Source organism: Gossypium hirsutum, chromosome A03, assembly GCF_007990345.1.
Source record: "Gossypium hirsutum isolate 1008001.06 chromosome A03, Gossypium_hirsutum_v2.1, whole genome shotgun sequence".
NCBI lineage: Eukaryota > Viridiplantae > Streptophyta > Magnoliopsida > Malvales > Malvaceae > Gossypium > Gossypium hirsutum.
Window position 1 is genome coordinate 18,708,524 of NC_053426.1, and position 6,442 is coordinate 18,714,965.

The window sequence follows — 6,442 nt, forward strand, 5'->3', positions numbered from 1 at the left end:
AATTTGGAGTTCCGTAGCTCAAGTTATAAATAATTTAGTGACTATGACTCAAGTAGATAGCTTTGAATGAACTATAAATAATAGTTGAATTATAGAGAATGTTGCATATGAACATGAAATGTATTAAATTGATAATTAAATTTATTTATTTAGATCTAGAAGATTCAAATACGAAGCTAGATTGAGGAAAGGAAAAAGTTCGGGATTAGTAGATTTTTACTGTTTACAAACAAGTATCAAGGTAAGTTCGTGTAACTTGAATTATATTCTTAAATGCTTGAGATTGTATGTTATTGATGTGAATATGATTTGAGTGTTCATTGTATGAAAATTAATGAAACATTGATATATTTGATAAAATGGGAAGAAATCTCGGTTGAATGAAAGGAAAATTCGATGGATCTCTGAAAAGGAATTGACGGTAAAAAGGATCTAGCCCGGACGGGTGATCCTATCCTGATATAGTCCTCCCGAAGAATATGCATAAAATGGATTTAGCTCGGACGGGTAATCCGAATTAGGTCTGAATTTAGCCTGGACTGGTAATTCAGATCCAAGCTCATTAGAGTAATTGTCGTTGCAGGGGATTTAGCCTGGACTGGTAATCCAGACAATACTCTATGAGTTTATATTGCAAGGGATTTAGCCTGGACTGGTAATCCCGCTGCAAGGTTGAGGTTCGCGGGAGTGTGCTCTCTGAAATGGAAATGTGCGCACATGAATATGAATTGACGGACCCGGAATTGTACAATAAATGTGTACCTCTGAAAATCCATCGAAAATTCCAAGAAATTCAATGGGATAAATATGGAAAAATAACAAGGAAATGGAAATCATGGTATTGACGAGCTCATCAATCATAGTATATATTATTGGTACATGGAAATTATTGTACTAACTTGAATGTTGAGTTTGTGTATATTAGGGTAATAATGCATTGAATGGATATATGGATGTTTATGGTATTGTATTGAAAATATTAGGTAAGTATAATTCTTGTTACATGAGCTTACTAAGCACGAAGTGCTTACCCCGTTTCTTTTTTCCCTATTTTGTAGTGTTAAGAGCTCGGAGGTCGGATTTTGTCGGAGACACATCACACTGTCAACCTCAGGATTTCGGTATATAAAGAAACTTTATTTTGGAAATCAATGGCATGTATAAGCTAACAAAGTAAATGTTAACGTGAAATGAATGTAAAGTTAGCCATTAGTATGGTTAACAAACCTGGTTTTAGATATGTGATGATGTTATCTTATAAATATGCATGAATTTATCTTGAAAATATGTTGAATTGATTTGGTTGATGTGGATTGGTCTCGATTTAATATTGCAGGGAAGGTTAGATATTTATAAAGGGGCTATATTGAATATAAAAAAAAAAATTAATTCGTAAATTCCGATAATGCCTCGTACCCTATTCCGGCAATGAATACGGGTAGGGGCATTACACTTTATGTGTTCTTTCCATGTTTTATAGATCATCGAAGCCAGCTCGGACATCGGGGATCATCGGGAACTATCATTACACTATCGACTACTTGTTGGAATTTTTAAAGTATTGTATATATGATGTATGGCATGTATAGGCTAGTAAGTTGATATGTTTTGTGTTAAGAATTTAGCCATGAGTTTTAGCTTATGTTTTGTAAAAAAATGTTGATATGTATTTGGTCCTTAAAGTTTGCCTAAATGATGTGTTTGGTAAGTAAGTTATGTGATGTATATAATGCTTATGTGATGACTTAATTATGGGATATTGAAATGGTAAGTTTTGTGACATGATATAGATGATAAGGAAATGATGAAATGCATTTAGTAGTTATGCAAACTTAATTATTTGGATATATTGAAATGGTATGTTTTGATTGTGGAAATTAAGTAGTTGATATGGTTGATTATGAAATGACATGAAATGTTGTGAATTGGCATGCTTTGGCTATCCATATTTGTGATGAAATGATACCATTTTGATGGCTAGGTGAGCATGAGAAAAGGGTGGCATATTGGCTTGCAAATGGCCTATTTTTGTCCACACAGGTAGAGACACGAGCATGCGTCTCAACCGTGTGCGACACACGGTCGTGTTACATGGCCGTGTGTCCCCTAGGGTACCCTTCGATTTAAAGACAATATACCCTATAGTTTTGACACGGCCTAAACACATGGGCATGTCTATTGGTCGTGTGTGGCACATGGGCTGGCACATGGGCCTATAGTCGGCCGTGTGACCCAAGTCAGTAACCCCCTTAGATTTCACACGGCTTGGGACACGGGCGTGTCCTTGGCCGTTTGGTGTAAGTCAGTATGTATGCCCTTTTTTCACATGGCTCGTGACACGGGCATTTCTGGTAGCCGTGTGAGGCACACGACCTGTTTACATGAGCGTGTGACCCTGAAAAGTTAGGAAATTTTATAAGTTTCTTAAAGTTTGTGAATGTTATCAGTTTAGTCCCGAACCACTTCTAAGTATGTTTTAAGGTTTCGTAGAGCCTTACAAGGGACATTGTGAATGTTTTGAATGGATTTTGAGTATGAATGTATAAATGTATGTGCATGAGGTGCATTATCTGATAATGCCTCGTAACCCTATTCCGGTGATGGATATGGGTTAGGGGTGTTACAGTAACACAATCTTCAAATGCTTAGCGTGCTTAGACTCGTCTTGTGAATAGATCAAAATGTCATCAATGAACATAACAACGAATCTATCTAAATACGGTTTAAAAATCCCGCAGGAGCATTAGTTAATCCAAAGGCATAACAAGAAATTCGTAATGTCCGTACCTCGCTCTAAATGCAGTTTTCGGCAGATCTAAGTCTTTAACTCGCAATTGATAATAGCGAGATCTCAAATCAATTTTCGAAAACACTGTTGCCCCTTTCAACTAATCAAACAAATCATGTATTCTCTGCAATGGATACTTGTTCTTTATTGTAACCTTGTTGAGCTGTCGATAGTCAATACACATTCTCATTGACCCGTCTTTCTTCTTTACGAACAGTACTGGCGCACCCCAGGGTGAAAAACTAGGTCGTGCAAAACCTCTATTTGTTAATTCTTGTAACTGAGACTTCAACTCTTTCAATTCAGTCGGAGCCATTCTGAACGGAGCTATAGATATCGGTGAAGTTCCTGGTATTAAATCAATAGAAAATTCAACTTCTCTGATCAGTGGTAATCCAGGCAGGTCTTCTGGAAACACATCTGGCAACTCACATACTATCCGTACTGATTCAATCTTCGATTCAGACACTTTTGTATCCAGTATATAAGCAAGATAAGCTTCACAACCTTTCCTCACACATCTCTGAGCTGACATAGATGAAATCACAATAGGTAATCCACTCGAATCATCTAATTCAATTCTAATAATTTCACTATTCTGACATTTCAATTCAATGATCTTTCGTCTACAATTTAAAACGGCATCATGCAGAGTCAACCAATCCATACCCAGAATTACATCGAACTCATCAAATGAAAAAAGCATCAAATCAGCCACAAAACAGTAACCCCGAGTCATTAAAGGATAGTTCTTGCAAACTTTATCAACTAGAACATACTTGCCTAAGGGGTTCGATATTTTAATCTTAAACTCAGTAAATTCAACAAGCAATTTCTTACTAGGCACTAAATTCTCACAAACATATGAATGTGTCGATCCAAGACCAATTAAAGCAATCACATTAGTATTATAAAGAGAGAATGTACCGGTAATAATATCAGGTGACGATGCCTCTTCGCGAGCACGAATAACGTAAGCTCTAGCAGGTGCTCTAACCTCAGATCTCATAGCAGAGTCTTTCGTTGTACCTCTACTACTAGTCATATTTCTAGCGTTTCTCGGTGGCCTCCCTCTAATGGTTGTATTACCGAGTCTTGCATTTTGGAATTGATAGCCTTCAAATTTTTTTGATTTTGTTTTATTTATTATACTTAAATAACCAAATTACAATATTAACCTTTAATATAAACCATTAAAATTCATTTATGCATGTCCACATTTGTTTACCACATAAGGACCTATACTTTAAAGTTCCATAGCTATTAAACACCTTTAGCTATAGAACATCACTTTTACATTTCATGCGATTTAGTCCTTTTTACCGAATTAAGCATTCGTATGATAAAATTTCTTAACGAAAATTTCACACAATCATATTTTCATACTGTAGACATTAAAATAATAATAAAATAATTATTTCAAATTTAAATTTTTGGTCCTGAAACCACTGTTCCAATTTGAGTAAAAACGGGCTATTACACTAAGCCACATTTTGTGTGGGTAAACCTTGTTAGCCTCACAAACCTCCTCATTTTGAGGTTTTCAAATTCGTCATCATATAAAATGACCAAACTCTATTCATTTTATTAATTGGGATTATTAAATATTTGGATAACATGATTCCAGCAATGGAAGAATGATCTAAAACTCATGGGGGAGTAACGTTCCCAATTTTAAGCAACCTTATATAGCTTTAGTGAAAGGGAAAATGAATAGAATGTGCTTAGTATATTTCACGGCATTTTAAAAATTCCATTTTATTCCTTCTTTTACGTTTTCTTTAGAAGCAATTACATTATCATAGCTTTTCCATGTAAATTCCACTTTCGAATGGCTTTTGAGATTCCAAATATTTTTAAGACCTTTTAGTTATCTTGAGAATTTTATGTTTCGCTCAGGTTCCCCTTATGTGGGTTATCACTTGTGTTAATTGATCTTGTAACGCCCCAAATTTGGGCCTAAAAGTATTAGGTCTTGAGTGAGGGAGCAGTTGGGAAGCTGCTCATAAATTTTTAATTGTGCAAGGAAGTGACACAATTGTGTGTTTGGCTTAGTGGTTGTGTGCTCTTGAAGTGTCTAGGAAGTCATGGGTTCAAGCCCTGGCTTCCACAAAATTTTGGTTTTTGAGGATAAAACCCCTATCTTTAGGCAGTAGTGTTATAAGTTTATTTTGGTAAAGTATGACATAAAGCAAGCATGCTAGCCCAGTGGTAAGTGGCGTCTGGAATGTGCAAGGAGTCTGAGGTTCGAATCCCTACTTGTGCAAATGGAGATTATTTTTACTGTTGGCTATGGGAGGTAGTAAAGTTTGACTAAAACACTACAGAGTGGAGTGGAGTTTGAATTGGTCATGGAAGGAGGGAGTTCAGGAGACAATTAAGGGGAGGAAAAAGTGAGATTTGAAGAGAAGTGGTGTTGTGCCGAAATTGGTTAGGAGGTACACAAAATTTTGGCTAAGTTAGCTTTTCCCTCAAAAATTTTTGGTTTTGGAAAATTCTATTTCCTTTTTGCGTTTTGGGACTTTATTCTGGGGGTGTCGATTTTGTGCTAGAAACTTTGTTGTTTCTCTTTTTCTCTTTTGTTGTTGAGACCGAACATTGTTGACCACTCAGGTATTTTTCATTTCGGGTATGTTTCGGGTTGCTCTTCTTTGCAGAGCCTAGTTTTGATCGACTTCTCTTCTTCCCTACTCTAGTAGCAAATCGTTTCCTCTCGTGTTCTTCTTCTTGCCCTTAACCGAATGCCATTCTTTTTTTCCCTCTCATTCAGTTTTCTTCAATCATCATTTCTTGCATTGATGCTTTTGGCCAAATACTCCCATCTCTATCTCTTAGACCCCTCGACTATTGCTAACCGACTCTTTTCTTCCCTTTTGTTCACTTGTCGAATACCTCATTCTTCTCCTCTCCTCTGGTCATTCTTCCATCTCAATACTTTAACCGTTAGTACATATACCTCTCCCCACTCTGTTTTCAGCTTTTGTAAGTGTTCTCTGATATTGGGGGCACCTCTATCATTCTGTCTGTACTCTCGACTTGTGTGGGTAAGAGTCGATTGTTTTTCCCTCCTAGATCTGGACTCTGTGTTTTTGGTAAGCGACTATTCGTCTTGTTCAACTGTTATTTGATTGATGATTGTTAATCGTTGGTTGGATTTCATAGAACCCTAAGGCCTATTTATCAACCTCTTGCAAACGACTTCAGTAAGCAAGTCATAAGCGATTGATTTAATCAGGGTAAATTACTCGTGTAACACCCCTAGCCCGTATCTATCGCCGAATTAGGGCTATAAGGCATTACCTTTCATAAGACAATTCAAAACTTTTTTTTTTAAACTCAACTAATTTATGACAAATCTGTACAAATTAGTAATTCAAAGTCACAAGCAAAACTCGCAAACATTATATATAAAAACATATACTTTCAACATAAATTCAAACCAAAAACCATGTATATATTTAATCATTGCCATTATATATAATCATAGTTCTCATAAATATAAATATAATACCTAACTAATAATCAATTACTTCCCATGTCTCATAACAACCTTTAGTCTAAGATACCTATTAACTTATTTGAATTTTTTTGATTAACACTTATAAAATATAAATATTTAACTTAACCAGAGGTAGCATAACAATTATAGTTCAT